The sequence below is a fragment of the Sus scrofa genome, chromosome 1 (assembly GCF_054392235.1).
Source record: "Sus scrofa isolate SSC_HxYL_T2T_F1_AM1 chromosome 1, Sscrofa_HxYL_maternal_Yorkshire_Landrace_v2.0, whole genome shotgun sequence".
Classification (NCBI taxonomy): domain Eukaryota; kingdom Metazoa; phylum Chordata; class Mammalia; order Artiodactyla; family Suidae; genus Sus; species Sus scrofa.
The window spans coordinates 72,170,659-72,196,195 of NC_139383.1; the positions used below are offsets into that span (position 1 = coordinate 72,170,659).

General features: G+C 42.0%; 1 protein-coding gene across 7 annotated transcripts in view; it reads right to left on the bottom strand.

The window, feature by feature from the left end:
* The window catches only part of PREP (prolyl endopeptidase), a 562,439-nt gene that overhangs the window by 504,551 nt on the left and 32,351 nt on the right, over nucleotides 1-25,537 (bottom strand). Inside the window, exon 1 of one of the 7 annotated variants that reach the window (XM_085011401.1) lies at nucleotides 18,000-18,217. The exons of 4 other annotated variants lie outside the window; for them this stretch is intronic. The gene's annotated coding sequence lies outside the window, so the exon portion shown is untranslated. Of the gene's footprint in view, nucleotides 1-17,999; nucleotides 18,218-25,537 lie in introns of those variants that run through there. 2 more of the 7 variants (XM_085011408.1, XM_085011419.1) reach the window with 2 other exon arrangements.

Consider the following 25,537-nt stretch of genomic DNA (forward strand, 5'->3'; position numbering starts at 1 on the left):
TAATGATTTTTTTTTATTATAGCTGGTTTACAGTGTTCTGTCAATTTTCTACTGTACAGCATGGTAACCCAGTAACACATACATGTATACATTCTTTTTTCTCACATTGTCATGATCCATCATAAGTGACCAGACACCCATAATCTATTTTTTTAAATGGGCACAATATGCGATCAGTTTAGCAAAGAAAACATACAGATGGGGAATAAGCACAAAAAATGTTCAAAAAGTTTATCATTAGGGAAATGCCTCTTAATGGGAGTGAGGAGTTCCCATTGTGGCACAGCAGAAATGAACTGGACTAGTATCATGAGAATGTGGGTTTGATCCCTGGCCTTGCTCAGTGGGTTGGGGATCCAGCATTGCCATGAGCTGTGGTATAGGTCATAGACATGGCTAGGATCCTGCATTGCTGTGGCTGTGGTGTAGTCCAGCAGCTGTAGCTCTGATTCAACCCCTAGCCTGGGAATTTCCATATGCTATGGGTGTGGCCCTAAAAAGCAAAACAAGCAAACAAACAAAAAACCAAACAAAACAAAACCGAAAAAAAAAAAACAAACCCGCAATAAGATACCATTACACACCTATTAGAATTGCTAAACTTTGTAAAACTGAGAAAACCAAGTGCTGCCAAGGATCGAAAAATATAGAGCAACTGGCACTCCCATGCAATCCTGGTAGGAAAACAAAGTCATGCAAGCCTTTTGGAAAATAGTTTGCTGATTTCTTGTAAAGCTAGGCATATACTTAACTATTCAACCCCCACAATCCACAGCAACATATTTTCTCCTCAAAAATTAAAACATATATCCACATAAAAACAAAGATATATAGCAGCTTTATTTATAATCACAAAAAAACAGCTCAGATCCCTTACATATTAATCTTTGTCAGTTTCTAAGATATGTCTTTTGGATTAGACAGTAACAGGAACTTTGTCTCATATTTTTTTTTCAACACTCAGTGTTTAGGGAGTTGCAGTGGAACTCCATGAAAATTTGAAAACATATTGAAGAAAAATTCACCTATCAGACAATTGGTTTAAGAAGATGTGGTACATACATTCAATGGAATATTACTCAGCCACAAAAAAGAATGAAGTAATGCCATTTGCAACAACATGTGTGACCTAGAGATAATCGTACTAAGTGAAGTAAGTTAGACAAAGACAAATATCATCTGATATCACTTATATGTGGAATCTTAAAAATGATATGAATGAACTTATTTACAGAAACAGAAACAGACTCATAAACACAGAAAACAAATTTATGGTTACCAAAGGGCAAAGAAGGGCAGATTAGGAGTATGGGATTAACAGATACAAAGTATTCCATATAAAATAGATAAGCAAAAAGGATTTACCATATAGCACAGGGAACTATACTCAGTATCTTCTAATAACCTATGGAAAGTAATCTGAAAAATATGTATATAACTGAACGATTTTGCTATACACCCCAAACTTACACAATATTGTAAACCAACTATATTTCAAATTAAAAAAAAAGAAAGTTCAGCTTCTGAAATAGAAACTGGCAAATCTCTTTAAGTGTGGCTTAAGAGAGTTCCTATTATGGTTCAGCAGGTTAAGAACCTGACTGGTATCCATGAGGATACTATTCAATCCCTGGCCTCACTCAGTGGGTGAAGTATCCGCCATTGCCGTGAGCCGTGGGGTAGGTCGTAAATGCAGCTCAGATCCCATGTTGCTGTGACTGTGGTATAGGCTGGCATCTGCAGCCCCGATTCAATCCCTAGCCTGGGAATGAACTTCCATATACCGTGGCTGTGGCTCTAAAAAGAAAAGAAAAAAAAAAAAGGTATGGCTTAAAAATGACAGCAAGACTGTCATTCACTTATGCATCTGCTGTGACATCACCTATTAGGTAGGTGAAAAATTCCATTCTATACTATGGGAGGCTGAAAGTGAAAAAAGCAAATATTAGTATTGTTGGGTAAACAGTTTTGACTCTGTGGAATCCCACATTGAGAACCACTGCCTTGAGGAACGTCGGTGGAATCATTTCCAGGTCCCTGATGGCCTGTAGAGTATGGAGCTCTGCCGCTCTGGAGCACTCGCCAAGCACTACATTAAATATCTGGGGATCTCTGTCACAGGAATGCGTTCCCATGATTGTCTCAGGAGAGAGGACTCTGCCATCCCTTATCCACTCAGCCCACTTAGCCAGCCCTGATTCACCTCCTGGTTTCTCAGTGTCTGAGTCCCTATTTCACTTCCAGTGATCACCATGGAGCCAGGGAGAGCTCCCCTCCTCCTCCACTGGACCCAATCCAAACTCCTTCATGTCTGAGTCTAGATCAAATACATTCCCTAGCTCAGAAAGTAGAAGTATCCTAAGATCTTTCTCTCTGAAGTTTCATCCTTGGCCTGATATTAAGCCCTCCTCAGAATGACTGACTGTGGACATAGTCATTCCTCTTCAGATAACCATCACCCTCATCCACAGGCCAGGGTGTGTTCTGGCCTTGACGCCTGTGAAAAAAAAAATAGCCTCTTAACAATCGACATTGATATATTACCCAAAGCCTAGATTACACAGACGTTACCACAGTCACCTGGTTAAAGATCCACAAAAATAAATAATGGCAGCATTGACAAGGGCCAAATTAATGGCATACACAATTTATTCTGTGCTAACAGACTATACTGGTAGGAGGAAGAGAGTGATATGTGTTTTCATGACATTTAAGGAACTTAGTGAATCCTGACCAACACTTGTGTAAAAGAAATAATAGAATCGAGCAGACTAGAGTGTAATCCATGCCTGGATGCATAATGAGTTCTGCCATTTACTAGCAGTGACTTCAGGGAACTTACATTTTGACTGCTCAGTTTCTTCCTCTGTCAAGTGGGGGTAATAGTTGCTATCATTTAGAATTATGAAGATTTAGTGGGTTATTATTTTTAAGGTACTTAGAACAATACCTGAGACATACCAGGTACTAAAAATAAAAGCATTTGTTAAACATAATAACAAAGTGTGTGTGTGTGTGTGTGTGTGTATGTGTGTGTGTGTGTTTGTGTGTGTGTGTATATCGGCTGTGATTCAATGTTACGAAAAGCTCAAAACTAGAGGAAATAAGACATAAATTTAACCTATCAGGAGACAGATAGGATAGAGACAAGCAAAAGGAGTGTGCAAGACGGGGGTGAAGGTTCTAGGGTAGGAAGCATAGACTCTAAGGGTTTCTCTTTCCACAGTTTAGGAACCACCAAAGGAAGGGAGGAGAACACTAAGACAGGAGAGGAAGTTGTTATTCTACCTTATGAAGAATTCTTTTATGTTCAATTCCCTTTATTAGGACCCAGATGTCTTAAAAATGTCACCACGCTGTGATAAAAACAGATACAAATGCAGGAAATAGACCACATCTAGCAAGGAAGACTGTTGGGTAATTCAGGTTATTAATGACAAACACTGTGTAATAACCATCTGCAGATAATCAATTAAAATAAATCCCCAACAGTCACTCGTTATGGCTGTTATTGTTTTCAAAGCTTTCACCTCTAAAAAACGTTTAAATCCATTTACCCAGTTGAGCTGAAGGCAAATCGCTGTTAGTTATTGAATCCCAAACTGACATAAGGAAGGTGGACAGTATGATTTGAAGATCTCTACTTCCTAAAGTTTGGAAGTCAGCACAAAGGGGTACATCTGGGACTTCACTAACCCACACAACAGTGTAGACAAGATCACTCTGAGCTGGTAAACCCATCTAACTTAGATCACTAGACAGGGTTTTAAGCCCCTACAATCTTGACATGAGAGCTCATCTGATGACTCCTTATTTGTGATATAGAACCATCCAAAGCCACCTGATCCATTATTCAGCAGGAGCAAGAATGGGGGATAAGGAAGGTAAAGGCTTGCTGGGTCCAAGTGCACTTCATCTTGGCATCCACGAAAGATCCTTGCATTCAAATTGGTTCAGGAAGTTCCTGTCATGGCTCAGCAGTGACAAACCCAACGAGTATCCATGAGGATGCGGGTTTGATCCCTGGCCCTCCCTGATCAGTGGATAATGGATCCAGTATTGCCGGGAGCTGTAGTGTAAGTTGCAGACGTGGCTTGGATCCCTCGTTTCTGTTTCTGTAGCTGTGGCATAGGCTGGTAGCTGCAGCTCCGATTCGACCCCTAGGCTGGGAACTTCCATAAGCCATGGATGTAGCCCTAAAAAGACAGAAAAAAAAACAGTGTTCAAAAACAGTCAGGCAGGGAAATTCTGTACTGGTGATATAACAGTATGTATGGTTCGGAATGAGAAAGTAAGGAACCTGAAAAGATTACCATTGAGCAGGCTGCCATGAGGTAGGTAATGTATTATTATAATCCCCATTTTATATATGAACCAAAAAAACCAAAAGAGATTAAGCAACTCAAATCATGAAAGTAACAAAGGGCAAGGGAAATGTAGTACCCACAGCCAGGCATCCCAGAGTGTTCTTGGTGCCACATTGCTGGGGCTTTCCCCATCTTTGTTTCTGTTATTCAAGAACATAGCACGTGTTACAAGTCAGGTATCAGCTGTGTCAACAGGCACCTGACCTGAAAGAGACGTGTCAAATACCTGTAAGGCTGGATGGCCCGAACTGCAGTCCACGTGACAGAATCCAGCTGGCATGAGGTGAGTATTCACTCACTTCACATTTCACACATAAGCCAAACAACAGCAACAAAAACTTTCCTTCAGATGGCTGGTGATTCAGAGAAGAGACATTCACCAAACTCACGGTGAGGGAAGGCAGTCAACAGGTTTGTCTACATTATACTTAGTGGAGGGTCGGTCACGGCTTTTCATGGAGAAGCAAGTTGTTTTGGTTTTTTTTTTTTTTTAAATGACATAGTTGCATGTACTTAGGAAGGGGCGTGCCTATTCAGATCTATGACTAGGACACCAGGAAGGACAGCATTAGCATGAAATCCATGAGGCAATGACCTTAAGTACAGGTGGTTGCCACAATGTCTATTATTAGGATCAATGAGGTACAGTCAGAAGCAATGTTGCAAAATGGCAGGATGGAAGGCAAGTTTCCCTTGACAAAGTGCAAAGGCATGTTACAAACACTTGCATGGACAAACAGGCTTAGCGGCAACCACGACCAGGAGAAAAGTCAGAGGAGGTTTTCCACAACAAAGCAAGCATTGTCCTCCCGTGGTCACCCTTAAATCCATCCTTTGTTGAAGAAGACGCTTGGGCTCCATGATGGCTCTGTGGTGTCTCACACAGCAGTCTCCCCATGGGCTAAGGGAGGGGATAAATGGATTCCTAGTGAATTGTTCCTCTTAACGAGAGATCCTACATCTTTCATTCCATAGTAAAGGCTTCTCCAAGAAACAATGAGATACAGCGGGCCAAGCTCACAGCTGGGAAGGCAGATGTGAGCAGAGCAGCCGCTCTCCCAGGGGCCAGCACCCAGTCTGACCTGCAGCAGGACAACTACCTCAGGGCTCCCATTTCCTCTTATTCCTGGTAGGGCTCCCCAGGCTGGACCTTGGTGATGTTATCACCATAGACAAGCCCACAGCCCTTCTATGAGACTCCTTTTTGTCTTTTGACAAGTTAGGGAAGCCAAACACCTGTTGGCTAAGAGAAATCAAAAGCTTACAAGAAAAAAACCTTAAATAAAAAAAAAGAAGAGTTCCCATTGTGGCTCAGTGGTTAACAAATCCGACTAGGAACCATGAGGTTGCAGGTTCGATCACCGGCCCTGCTCAGTGGGTTAAGGATCCGGCGTTGCCGTGAACTGCAGTGTAGGTTGCAGACGTGGCTCGGATCCCAGTTGCTGTGGCTCTGGTGTAGGCCGGTGGCTACAGCTCCGATTCGACCCCTAGCCTGGGAACCTCCATATACTGCAGAAGCAGCTCTAGAAATGGCAAAAAGACCAAAAAGACCAAAAAAAAAAAAAAAAAAAAAAAAAGAGAGAGAGAGAGAGAAAGCATACAAGGAAACACATGTTATTTGTGTCACAGACACACAGACACAGATGGGGCCAGACAACCATCTCAGTTCATGGAGAGTCAGAGGGGGAATTACACAAACAGGGATAAGAGGAAATCTGGGAAACCCTCCAGCTGGGGAGCCCTGGGCACCCTATGACTCCACCAATACTCTCTCTCTACCCACCCCCGCCCCCAGTGGGAGATTAATCATCATCTCGGCCGTGTCATCAAGGTGTGCCCGCTCTCATTTCTGCCTTCTTGGTATCAAAGTCCATGCCTTTCAAAAACATTTCTTAATTCAACAAGAACATCCCTTGAGCACCTCTCCAGTTCTTTGGCAGAAGTAGATGGGATATAAACGATTAGTGAGCTTGAACCGTGTGCTTGGCACCAAGGACATAAAAGGTGACTAAGACATGGCCCAGGTTTTCCAGAGACTCCCAAGCTAGTGAAGAGCCTGACAGACAAACACATGGGATCAGGGCTCCACTGGAGGCGGCCAAGAGTGAGCAGAAGCCCCGAGAAATTTCCTGCCCTGCGAAGGCGTGTGTGTGTGCATTGCGCTTGCCTGTCCTTGCACGGCCAGGAACCTTGGAGACTAGCACCTTGTCTTCAGAGGGTCCCCACCCCCCACCCTCTGGATCTAGTCAGGTAAGAATGAAAGAAAATAATTACAGGCGGGGTTCGGAGTGATACATTTGGTGTAAGTTCAGTTAAGCTAGTAAAGCCCATGGGCGAAAGAACTTCCTGTAAACAAGGCACCATGACTGTCTCCCAACTCATGATGAATAAATGAAATAATGGATCGCAACAGACACATTGTCTGAAAGAAAGTGGCTCACAGGATAATACCGTCTTTTATTTTTCCTCTTCTGGGTGTGGCTAGGCGACTTTCCCTTGGTGGAGGGACTTTCAGGTCTGGGTACATAAGGTTAAGTGCCATTGCAAAGTTGAAAGGACACAGCCAGGAAGTTATTTGGGATTTGATAGGGGAAAAAAAAAATCGCTTGGTGTCATTAAATGAAAAACACACAGACACACACAAAGACACACACACGGCAAAAACATTTTTAGCTCACTGACTTTCATTTTAAACCCTGTTATTACGTTTTGTGATTGCTTATTGGGGAAGCATTTCCCAATGCATTTTTATTAACAGACATTGTATAAAACACAATTACGAGAAAGATAAATGCGTGTCGCTTTACTTCCTCGTGTCCCTTCCAATCCAGAATACTCCACTGCTGGAGTTCCCGTCGTGGCGCAGTGGTTAACGAATCTGACTGCCAAAAAAGCCCTGTGAATATAGAGATGTTTGTCCCACTCTCCTAAGCTTTGTGTTCCAGATCTTCCAGTCTACACAGATAAAGGTTTTAAACCCTGCAAAGTGGTTTTCTTTGCTACGGTCTCTCGTTCTGCTTTGAACAATGAAATACCACTTACCTTCCCCATCATTTTTTTTTTTTTTTTTTTTTTTTTTGTCTTTATAGGGCCACACTTGTGGCATATGGAGGTTCCCAGGCTAGGGGTTGAATCGGAGCTGTAGCCACCAGCCTACGCCACAGCCACAGCAACGCCAGATTCTTAACCCACCAAGCAAGGCGGGATCGAACCTGCAACCTCATGGTTCCTAGTCAGATTCCTTTCCCCTGTGCCACAGCGGGAACTCCCCCATCAGATTTTAATAGATTAATTTCAAAACTAAATCTGAACATTAGCTTCAAATTTATACCCGAACTTGAAAATTCAAAGGAAAATATCTGTGGTGCTCCGTTCCCTCTAGCAGTAAAGGTACCTCGGGAGGGAGACAGAGACCTGGACGAGAGGCAAATCCATCTTCCTCCAAGTCTTCTCCCCAGTCCTGCTTGCATTATTAAGTTCACTAATAGTCCTTTTTGAAAAAAAAAATCAATTAATTACAGGTGATGGATTCATAGAAAATAATGACGAATCATCCTTTCCAAATTAGGAGAAGAGTAAGAGGAAAGACAGAGGGTAGAAATTCTTCAATTTTGTTACTACTGACTCTATAGCTGCTTTATTGTGTGCCTATGGCTTTTCCTTTTTCCCAAAAAATAAAAATACTGAGGAAGGAACTAATTTAGAGGAAAAAATGTGAGAAATTTTGGAAAATAATCACAGCCAATACCGTGAAGTGCTTGCTCTGTGCCAGACACTCTTCTAAGCACTTTATTAACTCACTCATATCTCACAATCCTATGAAGTTGAATAGATTATTAACTACATTTTATAGGTGAAGCAATGAGGCACAGAGAGGGTAAGTAGCTTACCAAGGACACACAGCTATTAAGCTTATATCTGAAGTGAGGTGGTACAGCTCCAGAATCTGTTTTGTTTTGTTTTTTAACCATTAAGCAGCTTTACCTCTTTACACTTTAACCCTCATTTGAGAAGAATTTATGGAGCTTCGTATACATAGTAGGATGAAGGGGGAAATGGGCAGGGATGTTCAAAGGAAGTTTGAGTAAGACAAGGCTGAGGCTAAAAGCACTGCCAGCTGAAAGGCAGAGGGGCTCGTCACAGATCATTCGGGTCTCTCATTGAAAGCGTCTGGAAACAATACTGATGGGGAATATTCAGGTGTTCCTGGAGGCAGAGCTTCTAAAGTCTCACATCCTTGGAGCTGGAGGGTAGCAGGGAGCTTCCCCAGAGTCTCCCTGTGGAACGAGCCACTTGTCAAGGGGTGTCTCTTGCCCCAGGCTCCCAGGCTGCCTTCCTTCCTGCAGCTCAGGGGCTGAGTTTTGAGGGGAGACACCAGCTTGGCTGTTCCCACCCTGACTTGGACTTTGGCCATTAGTTTCTTCCAGAGAAGCAGCCACATCAGAGCCTGTGCAGAGTCCCTTTGCATCTCTCTTTCTAATCCATCTTTTGTTTGTTTGTTTGTTTGTTTGTTTACATGTGAACCTACTTTTTTAGCTACAGGTATTTATTATAGTTCATACAGACTTTAATTTTATAGTTTATGACTATGTATAACCTTATCACGATAAGGGCAAATTGTACATGGGGAGAGCCACAGGCCAATCATGTTAGGCATTTCTCTTGCTACAGTCCCAGGAACACATCTTGCCCTTCTCCATCACAGCATGAGCAAACATCAGCCTCACAAAGAGCTGGGTGACTATCTAGCTGGGGTTTCTCCACCAGGGCCAGGAGTTGCTGAAGAAGACCGTGTGCCCAGATTGAGGGAGGTGAGCAGAAGCTTCTGACGTTGTTCAAAAAGGGTCGTGTCTTCTTAGAAGGTTCAGAACCGATCTTCTGGTTCCATTCCTTCCCTGGTAGCCAGAAGGGTGAAGCTCAGAGGGATGAAATGACTTGGGAAGAGGGGTGGTCCCTGAGCTAGTTAAAGACCAGGGAAAACTAGAGCTCAGATCTGGTGTCCTTGGGTCTCACCAAGCTGTTCCCACTGTGTGTTGAAGGCAGCACCTGGCACTCACCCGTGGCCTCCTCCTCAAGCCGCCTCCTGAATTCTTCCGGGGACGTCACAGTGAGGTTTCCACAGACCTCTGCAGCCCTCACTCCCTCAGCCCAGAAACCACCTTTCAAAACACGAAAGAGCGCAAGTCGCCGCTTTCACCCTACCCACATGCCTCTTCCCACACTCCTTTTCTGTCCCACATCTAGAAAGATCCAGACACTGATCTTTCTCCTGGACTCTTCCTTTTTTACTATCTTCTCCATCTCTCTTTTGCATTTTTGGCAACCAACTCTTGTGAGGTTTAGGCCAGGGCACCCGCTTCTCCCGGGCCCGTTTTGCTGGCCTGCCTGTGGGGGTTCAGCCTTCCACCTCCCTTCCCGCTTGTCCACGAGGTGGCGGGAGGGCTGTGTGCTTCCACAGGCTCCCTGCTGGTGGCCAGTGATGACCACGCGGGCTGCATCCTGTACCTTACCCGTCAGTCCCCCAACACCTGGGCAGAACAACTGAGTGGCCTGTCTGAACGTGGACCCCCCAGATTCCAACCTCACAAACACAGATCGACCCACATCGCACAACCCCTATCTCTTCCCTTCAGGGGAAGCCACAAAGCCATGAAGTTGCCTTCACGGTCTCCATTTCCATCTCCAAAGAAGATGACAGCAAACTGCTCTTTATTGGACACTCAACTCTGTGGCAGGAATGTCCCCAGGCCCTTTGCACACATCACGGCAAACTTCATAAGAAACCTCTGAGAAGTTGTTATTCTCACCATTTTGCAGATGAGGAAGCTGAGTTGTCTTAAGCCATTCATCCTCCTCTCCCACAGTTGTTAAACGCTGAAGTTGGGACTGAAACCCAGGTCTTCCAAGCTCTTCCCACCACAGTCCCCTCTCCTTTGGGCCAGGGTTATGTCATTTTAATTTCAGGCATTTCACTGAAAAACATTCTAGTAAATTAGTCCATCCCAACATTTCTATTGAGGGCTCTGTTCTCTCCCTCAGTGGCATTTGGCTGGCGCTTGGTGCTCTTCTGCTGTCCCTGTCCTTTTGCCTGCTGCCCGGGAGCCCTTCTTGCCTCCTCGAGTCCCTGTAGAGGAAGTAATTAAAAGCAACAGAGGACGAGGGACTTCCTCCTCGGCTCTTGCCCTTTCCTCGCTCGCCACTCCAGTTTTGCTTTCTCCAGGTACAGAGTCCTGCCATGTCTGTCTCTTCCCTTCCAGCCAGAACATCAGACCCTTTCTTCCGGGGCTTCAGTGAACAATTAGCTCCTGGAGGCAGCCACCTGGCTCTTGATCAGCATGCCATTTGCCTTCCTGACGGCTGGTTTCCATTCTGCTATCATCAAAGAATGTTTGCTGGGCAAATTTCTTTATAATTAAACCTCCCCCCTCCCTCCCAAGCCACCAACAACCTAGCTGGACGCTCAGTGCCCCAGCCAGTAGGAAGGACCCGCAGGGTGAGTGTCATGTTTCTGCCAGGAAAGGGCTAACACTTTATGGAAGCCACAGGGCTTGTCAGAGACAGGGCACCAACCATAATCTCAACTTGAGACAGTGGGCAGTTTCTCTTAGAGTCTAATAGTTTATCTATTACACAAGAGGGTCTCAAACTTGGCCTCAAAAGTAGAGCTGATTTTCCACTCAATTAGGATAATGGGGAGACAAAAGAATAAGGGGTAGGCTTTGATCATTTTTGTTTGTTTCTTCTACATTTTCTAAAATTTAAAGGTATCTCATCTGAACAAAATAGTTTCTAACAAAATATTATCAAAAAGATATAAATATATCCAAGTATTTGATATATTAGGTGGCTTATTTACTATTTTGCAATACACATAAAATATACACATAAAATAAATGGCAGTTCCTGCTAATAAAATTACTACTTCCCAAAATGGAATTTATTGCATCAAAATGTAATTCCATGATATTCTGCTGGGAGCCCCTGGACTGGATTTCCTTAAGGAGAGAGTGGGTTGGGGGGTAGGTGGGAATGACTGAATTTGCCTGTTCTTCACCAGAATAATTTGAATGCAAGATGAGCCTTGGGCAGTTGGGATCACAGCATCTGCCCCGGTTGCCAAGGATATTGGAGCTTCCTCTGTGTCACTAGAGTGAGATGGAGCCAAGGGTGGGAGGAAGCCTACAGGAGAAGCCAGGGATGGATAGTAGGGGCCAGAGTTGGCTGTGCAAACCACTCCCAGCTTCTCTTCTCTGCCTCCAGCTTTTTCTTTACCTTTTGCTTTTTTTTTTTTTTTTTTTCCTTTGTCTGTTGCTCTTTTTTTCTCAGGAGGCTTCTCCAGAGGATGCTGATTTTCAGCTTCCAGCCCTTGATTTGTGGGGGGAAGAGGCAGCACGTTGCTGTGGTCAGGAGAAGCTGGTGCCCTGGCCATTACAGTTTGGGACCTTCTACTTGCTTTCTAAGATCCAACACCTTTGGAATAGAGGTGGCAAGAAACAAGAGCTGCCTGACCACTTTTGGTATCTTGTAAGTCTCTCGCTTCCATGAGCTCCAAAGATATTGAACACAGTCCCAAAATAGCCACCTCATCCAGCAGTGAATGGGGAAAAGACAAAGGCACCAAAAATGCTACAGATTCAGGCTTCCATGGCTAGATGCTTCCCTGTCTGACAGAAGTATTCAACTTGATAGCAAGCCTACTCGAGAGAAAACCGTCTCTTCCTCCGGCTGTATGAAAAACGAGAAAGGTCACCCAGTGATTTCAGTAGTGAAACTTTTGCTCATGGAAGGCCAGACGTGCGATGTGGTGGGCAATGTGCAGACAAGCAGGAAGCCGCATGTCATAGAGTTACTTGTCCTTCACGAAGCTGGAGGTGGTGGCCACTTGACAGGCAGTACACTCCCTCCTCAACAAAATCAATGAGTTCTTTTTGATATTTTGAAGGCAAGTCTGTCAGGGACGCTGTCTCCCTCCACTATAGGATGTAAGTGGGCAGCTTAAGTCCATCTTCAGTGTAAGTAGAGAACAAGGTTTCAAGAGCATCCACAAGCAGACACCAGAGCAGGGCTTGGCCACTCTGTCGTGCTGAGAATGACCTCGTATGATGCTCGCCCTCTCCTTCCCACCCCCACCCTGATTTAATGGATCTGGGTGAGGGGACCAGAGTCTTGGGATTCTGGAGACCAACCTAGCCGGTTGGAATGTGCAGCCGGAGTCGAGAACCACCTCCCTGGTCAACTGGATGATTTGCTCCAAGTCTCACTCAGAAGCATGGTGGCCCCTTTATGATCAAAAAACAAAACATCCTCTTTTCACTCATTTGGTGCCAGAGACCCTGGCTCCTATACCACATTTTTTTGCACAAGCTCTCAATACAGGAAACAGTGCAGCTCCAAAGGAGGAGGAGGCCTGGGTTCTCAAGAAGCCCAAACTCAGCTACTCACTGGGCTAGTGCACAGGATAGGACCCAAATGACCTTCAGCCCAGAGACTCAAAGAGAAAGAGCCCACAGTTCCCAGGCAAGTTACTTCACATCCTTGGGCTCGGCACCTTCTTCTGGAAAACAGAGGACTGGACTCACTAGACAATCTCTGAACATTTTCTAGCTTTACAAATGTGTGAGCATCTAGTGTTTCTGTCAATACATCTAAGCATTTCAATCTATACTAACCTGTTCTTTCCACCTACAAAATAGAAACAAAACACATCCCCTCCAGGAGGTCTGACGTTCCCATTCTTAGTTTTAAAAGCCAAAGGGTTTTTAAGCTCTTTGTAGCTAAATCTTACCTTAAATGTATGAGTTGAAGCAAATCGAGTCTGGTCAAGGCTTACACTGGCAGAAGGTAACATGAGATCCAGTGCTGTTTTGACACACTTCTGAAGGACACATGTTCCGAGGAAAGGAGAAGAGGCTGGGGCATGTGGCATTTTCTGCTCAGAGCCCTGATTATCTCTGGTGATATGACTTCTTGAAAGAATCGGCTAGGCTCTTCCTGATGCAATTCTCTTGGTAAATTGCTAAAGAATATGGATTTCCAATAGCAGATGTCAAGGTCTGGGCTCCCAGGAATGCTTGATTCACATGAAAATCTGACCACACCTGCCATCTGTCACTGGGCAGGAAAGGGGCACAATGAAGTGGGACCCAAAGCCCTAGGAATTTAAAATTTGCACAAGTGAAACTGGCAGTTTGCCATCCTGTCTATGCACATGAATTTCCCTTTCTGACCAATTTCTTTTGTAGAAAGGGTAATTAGCTTTACTACTACCATTGCCTCTATTACTACCTCTAGGCAAATCATTAATAGTCAGCTCCATCACCTAACCATATTTCCAGTACTTGAACTTTTACTCCATAAAAAACTCACAAAAGATAGATAGGCAGGTACATATATATCTATTTATACATACATTTATGTGTGCATGTATATATACACATATATATAACAAATATATATTTTTAAGTATGAATACACAGCGTCATCAACATCAATATCAGCCACTCACTATATTGAGCACCTATCACAGTCTCTGTCTTCTTGCAATTTAACTACAGAGGTGCGGGGGCAGAGGGTGGGCATGGGAATGAGAATACAAATATCCATAAAACAAGATAGTCAGTAAAGCATAAACTGTCAGTTCTCAAAAAATAATGGCAAAGATGAATCAAGAAGAAATAGATAATTTGAATAGACCAATAACTATAAGTAAAATAGAATATGAAATTTTAAAAACTCTCTACAAATGAAAGTCTAGGACCAGATGGGTTCACAGGCAAATTCTACCAAACATGCAAAGAACTTATACCAATCCTTCTTAACTCTTCCAAAAGATTGAAGAAAAGGGAATAGTCCCAAAGACATTCTATGAAGCCATGATCACATTAATACCAAAAACAGACAAAGATATAATCAAAAAAGAAAATTATAGGTCAGTTATCTTTGATGAATATAGATGCAAAAATTCTCAACAAAATTTTAGCCAACCAAATCCAACCACACATGAAAAAGATCACACACCACAACCAAGCCAGATTTCTCCCAAGTTCACATGGATGGTTCAACTTATGCAAATCAATCACCATCACATACCAGTTTAACAAAAGGAAAATCAAAACCACGTGATCATCTCAATAGATGCAGAAAATCATTTGAAAATTCAACATCCATTCACAATAAAAACTCTTACCAAAGTGGGTATATAGGGAACATAACTCAACATAGTAAAAGCCATTTATAACAAACCCACAGCCAATATAATACTCAACAGAGAAAAGCCAAAATACTTCTTGCTAAAATCTGCAATAACACAAAGCTTCCCAATCTCACCACTTTCATTCAACATAGTATTGGAAGTCCTAGCCACAGCAATCACACAAAATAAATAAATAAGTTAAAAGCATTCAAATTGGAAGAGAAGAGGTAAAATTGTCACTATTTGTAGATGACAGGATACTATATATAGAAAACTCTAAAGACTCCACACAAAAACTACTCAATCTGACAAATGAATTCAGCAAAGTAGCAGGAAATAAGATTAACACTTAGAAATCAGTTACATTTTTTATGCAAACAATGAAATATCAAAAAAGAAATGTAAATAAAATATCTTTTAAAATTGCACCCAAAAAAAAAAAAAAACAAAACACCTAGGAATAAACCTGATGAAGGAGGTAAAGGACTTATATACTGACAACTTTAAAATATTAATAAAGGAAATTAAAGAGGATTCAAAGAAATGGAAAGATATCCCATGCTCTTGGACTGAATTAATATTATTAAAATGACAGTACTACCCAGAGCAATCTGTAGATTGAATATGATTCCCTATAAAATTACCCAGGATATTTTTCACAGAACTAGTACAAGCAATCCTAAAATTTATATGGAATCATAAAAGACCCAGGGAAAAAAACAAGGCAAGAGGCAGAACTCTCCCAGACTTCAGACAATATTACAAAGCTGTAGTAATCAAAACAGTGTGGCATTGGTACAAAAACAGACATGGATGGATCAATAGAGATCCCAGAAATAAACCCACACACCTATGGTCAATTAATCTTTGACAAAAGAGGCAAGAATATAAAATGGGAAAAAGTTTCTTCAGCAAGTGGTGCTGGGAAAACTGGACAGCTGCAGGTAAATCGATGAAATTAGAACACACCCTAACATTATGTATGGAAATAAACTGAAATGGCTTAAAGACTTAAACATAAGACATGGCACCATAAAACTCCTAGAAGAGAATAGACACGACATTCTGACATCAACTGTAAAAATGTTTTCGTAGGTCAGTCCCCCAAGGCAATAAAAATAAAAACAAAAAATAAGCAAGTGGGACCTAATCAAACTTGCAAGCTTTTGTATAACAAAGGAAATCATAAAATGAAAAGACAACCTATAGAATGGGAGAAACTAGTTACAAATGATGCAACCTACAAGGGCTTAATCTCCAACATATGCAAATCACTCATTCAACTCAACAACAAAAAAACCAAACAACCCAACTGAAAAATGGGCAGAAGACCTAAATAGAATAGACCCTTCTTTGTCTGCAAAGAAGACATGGAGGACTGGTAGGCACATGAAAAGATGTTCAACATTGCTAATTATTCAAGAAATGCAAATCAAAACCACAATGAGTTACCACCTCACACTGGTCAGAATGGCCATCGTTAATAAGTCTACAAATAACAATTGTTGGACAGGATGTAGAAAAAAGAGAGCCCTCCTACATCGTTGGTGGGAACGTAAATTGGTACTACCACTATGGGAAACAATATAGAGGTTCCTCAGTAATTATATATAGATCCAGCAATCCCACTCCTGGGCATATATCTGGACAAAACTATAATTCAAAGATACCTGCACCCATATGTTTGTATTAGCACTAGTCACAATAGCCTAGACCTGGAAACAACCTAAATGTCCATTGGCAGATAAATGGCTTAAGAAGTTGTGGTACATACATACAATGGAATACTACTCAGCCATTAAAAAAGAAAGAAAGAATGCCCTTTGCATCAGCATGGATGCAACTAGCGATTATCATACTAAGTGAAATAAGTCAGAAAGAAAAAGACAAATATCATGATATCACTTATATGTGGATGTAAAATATGGCACAAATGAGCTGATCTACAAAACAGAAACAGACTCACAGACATAGAGAATAGACTTAGGGTTGCCACGGAGGAGGGAGAGGGATGGACTGGGAGTTAGGAGTTAGTAGATGCAAACTATTAAATTTAGAATGTTTAAACAGCAAGGTCCTACTGTAAAGTATAGGGAAATATATCCAATCTCTTGGAATAGATCATGATGGAAAATAATATTTTAAAAAAGAAGATATATATATATATATACATATACACACACACATATATATATGTATGACTGAGTAACTTTGTGGTACAGCAGAAAGTGGCACAACATTGTAAATCAACAATACTTTCATTTTTAAAAAAAGAAAGAAAAAACAATGGGAAGATTAATGCTAAACATGGTAGTATTAAAATGTGTATGAGGAGATTTGTGTGAAGTGATAGTTTTCTTTGCAGACTTAATTTGAAGAAAGGATCACAGAAAGCCTCCAGAAGATGAGAAGAGAAGTATTAAACATTGAGTGGTTTATTTCCCAACATGAAATTTCAACATCAAAGGTAAAACTAAGCCAGAATTTAGTAAGGAGGGAGGCACAGTAAGTGACCATTATTTCCTACGTGGGTCAAGCCAACCTTGTGTTAAAAGATGCAATGTCTAGTTATCTAATACATGATATACTTTCCTGAAAATAACTTCGAGGGTTTTTTTTTTAATTGAAGTGTGGTTCATTTACAAGTTTGTGTTAATATCTGACATAAAGCAAAATGATTCAGAACATAACTTCAAGTTTTGAGATGCTTGTGGCTTTTTTAAATATCATATTTTTATTTTGTAAAAACTTAAAGGTCACTAGGTCTCATAAAAATGGCATCTAATTGTTTTTTTAAAAACCTGTTTTCACAAAATAAATATTGGAAACAAACACTTCAGGCATTTCAAATACTTTTTATATTAAGTACCTCTTCTTTTAAACAAGAATAATATCTTCCTGACAGACACACCATAGTTTCCATCTGCACCCAAAGTTCTGCAAGTCTATAAACATTTTATCAAAATATTTTAAATTGGTCAAATATTTAATCCTAATAACATAATGTTAATATTTAAGTATAAAATTACTTGATTTTTTACACATAAGTTTTACCTTTTATTGTGCTCCATTATACAATTTTACATAGTGACATTATTATTTTAAATAATTATGCAAACTAAATTCACGTTTTTGAGCTCTGCTTCTCAGTTTATAGATTATCGGAAAAAGTATGAACAAAGAACACTGGTGTAATTTTCCAAGTACTTTAAAGTTGCTTAAATATTTACAGATCTGTAAGCAGCCTGTTTGAAAACATGAACATTCTGGTGTCAGGAAGAATTTCTATAACCAGTTCTATAGGAATAAAGTTTAATTAAAATGTAATTTGCTTTTAATATATTGCTAACGCATTAACAATTTTTTAAAAAACCAAAACCAAAACAAACAAAAACCCCAAAAAACCTAACAACCACAGATAAAGAAAGCTGACCCCCTACCTGTCTGAAGTGGGTTGGGAAGTTGAAGAGGCACGGCTTGCTCTCCACAGGAGAAAGGGGGCGGCAGCAGGCACACATCCCTCTTCCTGGGACCCCCTGTCCACCTCACGAACCTGTGCAACTGTGTTCTACTTGCTTTCAGTTCATTTTGATAATTTAAAATAACACCACAGAAGATGGGGAGGGCATGGTTTAAGTGCAATATGAAACCCGATGGAACTGTGTGCATATTTGCTAGCAGTAATATTACCACCTAAATAATAAGAGTTGTGACACTGTGAGTTCTCTTTAGCATAGTTTTGATACAGAGAACAGCCAGTGTAATTTACCACTTAGGGAAACATTTCCTGTACAGGGTTATTCATCGTAGATATTTTCTTATAAGCAGTTCATTCAAACATGATTTTATGACAGGCCCATGAATCCAGCAAGAAAAATAAGCTTGTAAAAGTATCTGTCCTGTTATCTCTTCAGCGGAATGGAATTTTTCTGTAATTTTCCATAAAGCACTTCTCTAATTTTTACTTAAAGTACCATACATGGACTATAGGCAAACATTTGTTATTTTCCAAACCAAGCATTGTGAAATTTCTCTTTAGATAAAATAAACTTTGCCTTTCTGCACTGGCATACATCTCATTTTGTATATGGGCATACACACACACACACACACACACACCATGACACACAGAGGCAGCAAAAGGAGGGTGGAAAATCTATGGATTCAGAAGCAGAAACCTTGGGAGCCAATTATGATTCTGTGTGCCAAACTATATGACATGAACAAAGTCACATAATTTTCCTGAATTCCAATTTCCTTTTATACCAACGAGTTATAATATTTACCTCTCTGCCTCTCTCAGAGAAACATGATAATACCCTCAAAAGATGACATATAGGAAAATATTTTGTACAAAGGTAGGATTTTCACAAAATATTTAAATATATTTCTTATGCTTTAGGGGCTCAGTTTCGATAAGAACTATCTTTGTTAGGCAAAAGTTAAGTTATGAAACTAAAAGTACAACTTTCCATATGATGTGGAGTTTCCTGTTCTGTGTTTTACAAGGCCATGTCCCAGATGGGCGGTTATTTATTACCATATGACCAACTCCAGCTTTGATTACAGTTATTAGAACATGAAAATATTGACAGAGCTGAGATCTCAGTTGTGCAATACAAGGACCATGAGAATCTAAAATGTCATGAGGGATCATCCTTCCCTCATGGGTTTCAACAGCTCAAGAGGTCGAGGATAATTTCAACAAAGCCATTAGGGTTGGAAATAAAAGGTTAAATATTACCTTACCGGTGAATTGACTAACTAGACTTCCCTGCTGGTCCTCAGTGGTCATGCTGAGACCTGGACTTTGACGTGCCTGGTGAGGCTGACCTAAGGCCAAGGAGGAGGAAGTCAGTCCTTTCTGGGGGGCACCGCCTGCCCTGGAGCTACTGGGCTCCATCCCAAGTACCTGTGGGCTCCATCGCTCTGGACCAGTACCGTAGCCATAGCTCAGGGCCTGGGGTGGGGCCTCCCTCCTGAACTGCCCCTGCCTCTGACTTCCCATCACTCCCAAAGGGCTTCTTGTTGTCTGTGAAGTTGCTGCTCTGGATCTGGCTTTCCTGTGCCTCGTACAAGTGCCAGTCAACTTAACTGATCAACTGAGTTCAAGGGCCTCACCCCGAAATGACTCCAGTGGGCCGGGCAGATAAAGTAAAGGGTAAAATGGGCCAAGCAGAGACTGTCACCCCGGAGGGTGCCTGAACCATGAAATCAGTGACCTCTGAGCTACAGTTCTTTGTAACATCACAGAAATAGAGGACTCAGGGTGGCCAGAAATTATCACCAGAATCCAGGAATCTGTGTTTTTAGCTAAAATCTTGACTGTTTAAATGTTGGGAAGTAAATCCAAATATTTTCTAATGTTTTTTAAAGTTTGTTCTTTGTTTGCCTTAAAGTCTAAGTAGACAGAACACATCAACAAGCCATATTCAGCCCACCAGCAGCCACCTTTCCACCTCTCATCTAACAGGTGCAAAAGGGAGAATATTAAAGGAGGATCCCTCCCCGTATACACACAGAATCCTCTTTGCCCTGTCAGTTAACATATGTGCATCAGAGAAACAGCCTGTCAGTGCCCCATTTTACTTTGTTGGAAGTCAAAAGGAACTGGTTCTGATGAGTACTTCAGACTAGATTGGAAGAAAAGGTGACCCATGTCACCAAGGAGGAAATATTGTCGGAAATCAGGCCTCACAGCTTCCCCTTTGCCCTCTCTATGACAAATATAGCCCACTCTGCACTAAGACAGCCCTGAGAACTTCATCCATGGGGGATGCCATATGGTCGCCCTGCCAGCTGCTTTGTAACCCCTCGCCCAGGCCTTTGGCTGGTCCAGGGTCTCTGGGTGAAGGGAGAAGATTGTACGCCAGAGGGCGGGACATACACAAGTCAACACGCCAGCCCAGTGCCCACATGAGGAAGTCATGGGTCGGTTGGCAAGTTATTAGCAAAGATAGAAATAAGAGCAGAGTTCATTATTTCCAATGAATAAAAAAAAAAAAAAAGTTACTAATTTAGAGAATCACAGAGTAATGCCCAGAGATGCTTCTAAACCCGCTATGTCAACACGATGTGAGGGCTTACAGTGCAATACAAACACACTGAAGAAAAGATGGTGCCCTGTACCCAGGCCCTTCATGTAGGTAGAGACTTTTCTATATGCTGCAGAAATGTCAGGCCAGCACTTCTCAGAAATGGAGAAGGCCAAGAGACGTTATCAGTGGTCAAGAGATTATTCTAGCTGATTACACTGCCAACACCCAATAATTGTCTCCATTTCAACCAGAAACTGATCAAGTATGACAAATGTGGCCTTGTTACTCAAGAGGTCTCTGGAAAGCATCGCTCTGCTGTTTGTGACTTTTGAAAATCAAAAAATGACTCAACCCAAAAGAAAAAAAAAAAAGATTTGATTGAATTACCTTGCAGAAACCACCTTTAAAATCAGTGAGCCTGCAAATGGGATCTTAGCCAGTCTGGAAGCAGGCCATGATAGGCTCTCTCTACAGAGAACCAGTCTGTCCAAAGCCATGGGAAGTGCAAGCTTGAAAGTCCACAGTCCAGGATCAAGACCTGTCTGGCTGCTCTGCCATGGCTGAGAAAGGAGCTGCTCCTCTTATGTAATGGGAGCCAGGCTTACAACACAGGGCACCAAGAATGGCTCCCAGTGAAAGCAACAAGGGCTGCATGGTAGCCATCACCCACAGGAACTGGTTTAACTGTCACATTCTGCTTTGTTGGCATATGTTTTACTGGGAGGTTTTTATAGCTTTCATTAGTATTCCAGAAAAAAAAAAAAAAAAAGATTATCAATCATGTCATTACCAGTCCTCCCATTTAACCTTGGAGAAACTAGGATGAGCAGGTAGCCTTTCTCAGCTCCCTTCCAAAATTAGTCGCTTTGACATATAGGATGCTGTAGCCCAAACCGCTGGCCACAGCAGTAGTCCCCTCCATTGCGATGAAATGTGACAAGAGAGGGAGAAGATCCAGATGGAGTAGGAAGTCATCTCTTGGTTTGGGTCTGTTAATTTATGAGAGAGGAAGGGGTCGTCTCTACCATTTCAGAAATGTCAGCTGAGACTTTAGATTGTGTCCACCCAGAATATTTTGTTGTTCCCCCCCCCCAAAGCACTATGGAACCATATTCCGCTTTAGGAACAATTTCCAAGTGTGACTTCAACTGGAAATTTTATGAGCTCATTCAGGCACGACCTGTGTCATTTAACAAAATGCTGCTTCAGTGCAGAAATAAATATGCTTGTAGGGGGTGGGGGGGATCCCTATGTCTAACCTACAAAGGAGTCCTTAATTCAACCCACAAAGAACTGGCCTATTACCTATCATCACAGGCTCAGCAGGGAGGGAGAGAGCAGCTACTCAGGTCAAGTTTTGTAGAGGGGAAAAAAAAAAAGTGTGACATGCCCTATAAAATAAAATCTTTTATATTTGTATAGTAGGAGTTTTAAGATGCTTTTTTTATACAACTAATGCAATTCTCACAACCACCCTTGTTTTATAGAAGAAGCACCAGAGGCTCAGGGGTGTTAAAACTTGCCCAAAAGCCCTTCCCTTCTAAAATGCTCACAGACACAGAGAACAAGCTTGTGGTTGCCAAGGGGGAGAGAGAGGGAGTAGGATGGACGGGGAGTTTGAGGTTAGTAGCTGCAAACTATGAGGTCCTCCTATATAGCATAGGGAACTATATCCAATCTCTTGGGATAGACCAAGATGGAAGCTAGTATAAGAAAAAGAATGTATATATATATGCAGGACTGGGTCACTTTGCTGTACAGCAGAAATTGGCATGACACTGTAAATAAAAATTACTTAAATAAAATTTAAAATAAAGTAAAAAAAAAAGAAAAGAAAAGAAAATGCTCCAGCCCGCCTGACAATGCCTCCAGCCCTGCTGCCCCTTCAAACCGACGCTCTTCCATCTCCAACCCTACTTCCCCAAGTAAAGAAGGAAGCCTGGCTTTCTCCCTCTGGGGCTCATCTCTTATTATGAGATAAATGCTTTCATGCCCTTTCCACAATAAGTTGGTCCCCTGCTCTGCACTTTGGGTAAAATCCTAAGTCATCATCACCACGACAATCAGGGCCACACCAGCCTTCCTCCTGCTCTTTCCCCAAACCAAGTATGATGCTATCTACTAGTGTAAAAGATATTTGCGGCAGGGACAGAGGGAGGATGGGAAGGACGAATGGAGGAAAGAGATAAGGAGGGAGGAAGAAAGGGAGGGAAGGAGGGAGGAATCTTAGAAAATCCATCTTCTTTCCTTACAGCAGCAGCTGACCCTACATAAGTGTTTTTAAGGACTTGCTGTGTGCTTATGTTCTACTGGGGTATGAGAAGTGCCCATCAGGGACCCCAGGGCTGGGAAAAAGGGAACCCAAATGGAGTCAAGAACAGTGTGGCACGGACTGTCAGAGTCAGGAGTTCAGAAATGAGGACACGCTGAGTCAGGAGAGGCTCTGCAGACGAGGGGCCCTGGGGAACCTCAGAGCTTCCCAAGGTCTCCCTTGGGGGACAGGAGATCATCTTCTCCCAGGGAGGGCAGGCCGATGCAGGAGGAACTGGATTTCCAGGCTTTACCTGATTTCCATGATGTCCGTGCTTTACGTGCTTTACCGGCTCAGGACACCACAAGGTGACACTGGCTACTCTGTGGGCATGAAGTGACTCTGTGAGTCATTGCTAGAATGTCAAAGGGATTTCTTAGTCAGGAAACAGTCTCTGCCTTGGTATTTATGATCAACAATGCAGACAAACAGAAGTCTAAAGAGCAAATGGGCCAGCATAGTGCCCCAGGATGCAGGCCTTACCCCGCTGGGTAGGAGAAGACCCTCAGCCTCTGCATACCAGGCCCTTTACCACTCCAGCAAAGCATGTGAGGCTCCACTGATGGCCCTGCCCTCTGCTTAGCATTTCACTTGGGAGGGAGGGGGAGGGGGAGGGGGTGGACCAACATCAATGCAAACAAAATGCAGTCAGAGAAGATAGCTTGAAAAATCATAATATAATTGTGTGGAATGGATTTGTCATTTGCACATAAAAATACTGCAAAAATCCTAATCCAAGTCACTCTACACAATTCCCATGGGGCAGACTCTGGCATTGTGTAGCCTGAAATTTAAATGACATTCCTTGAAATAATGTCATTTGCAGCAGCATGGATGGACCTAGAGATGACCATACTGAGTGAAGTCAGCCAGAGACAGACAAATATCATGTGATGCCACTTATATGTGGCATCTAAAACACAAATCAATACATCTATGAAACCAGCAGACCTGTGGTTGCCAAGGGGAAGAGGGTGAAGGAAGGGAAGAACTGGGCATTTGGGACTGGAAAATGCAAACTATTATATATAGGATGGATGAACAACAAGGTCCTATTGTACAGCACAGGGAAATATATTCATTATCCCGTGATTAACCACACTGGAAGAGAATATGAAAAAGACTATATATATATAACTGAATCACATTGTCAGACAGTAGGAAGGACCACATTATATCAACTCTACTTCAATAAAATTTAAAAAATAAAATCACCAATGAGATTCTGTTGTATAGCCCAAGAAACTATACCTGTTTACTAGTGATGGAACATGATGGAAGATAATGTGAAAAACAAAGAATGTATACACACACACACACACACACACACACACACACACACACACACAACTGGGTTACTTTGCTGTATAGCAGACATTGACAGAACATTGTAAATCAACTATAATAAAAAACTTTTAATTAAAAAATAAAATCAGGAGTTCCTGTCATGGCTCAGTGGTTAACGAATCCAACTAGGAACCATGAGGTTGCAGGTTCGATCCCTGGCCTTGCTCAGTGGGTTAAGGATCCGGCATTGCTGTGAGCTGTGGTGTTGGTTGCAAATGCGGCTCAGATCCCGCGTTGCTGTAGCTTTGGCATAGGCTGGCGACTACAGCTCCGATTTAGACCCCTAGCCTGGGAACCTCCATATGCCTTGGGAGTGGCCCTGGAAAAGGCAAAGAGACAAAAATTAATTAATTAATTAATTTAATTTAATCACATTCACCTTAAAGGGAAGGTAGTTTACATAATTTAGATTGAAACAGTTTACAAAGATAAGGTTTATGTCTTGCTGGACAAACATGTAGAACTTGACAGCACCCATTGTTGGTCTCATTTCGCTCCTGATGATAAGGCTTAACTGGGGAGGCAAAGGATCACTAGTCTTCCCTTTCAGCTCAGAGATTCCATGAATTGGATCTCTTTGGTTTCCTGCGGTAGAAAAGCACACTAAAGCTATGCAGTCTTCTCTCGGGGACACCTGGAACCCTGACTGTTGTGAATGACTAGTCAAGCAACCTCAGCCTCCTCAGGCCTCTCTCACATGAAGGGCCATTATCTCTCTCCTCTTCACTTAGACTGAGCCAAAGACCTGCAGATTGGGAGCTGCTACTAGCAAAATTATTTCAGTAGCATTTCGTTTTCCTGAAATAAATAGTATCCAGTCTTTCTTTGTCCTAAAAAAACCCCACACAATTATTCTGCAAACAAATGTTCTAAACATTGGCCAAAAGAAAAAAAAGACAGAAAAATAGAGCACCAATCTTTGAACTAGAAAACCTGGATTTTAGTGCTGGCTTTACCACTTGCTACTTAGGTGACTTGATTCTTGCCAACTCAGACCTCATGAACCTCAATCTCTTAGTTAAGGGGGTGGGGGAGGCAGAGGGCCTTCCAAGACCAGTTCACAGGTTTGCCTGAGAGAGTCAGGACATAAATGGTGTCAAAGTGCTTCATAAAACTTAATGTGTTCTACCAATGAAAGGGATCATGGGTGGTTTATTATTATTATCATCATCATTATTGTCATTATTATTATTATTACTATGAACCATTGTTCAAGTGACTGGCAGAAGCTGGATCACTAAGCATACCAAGAGCCTAAACGTGTGTTACAACGTGGGCCTAA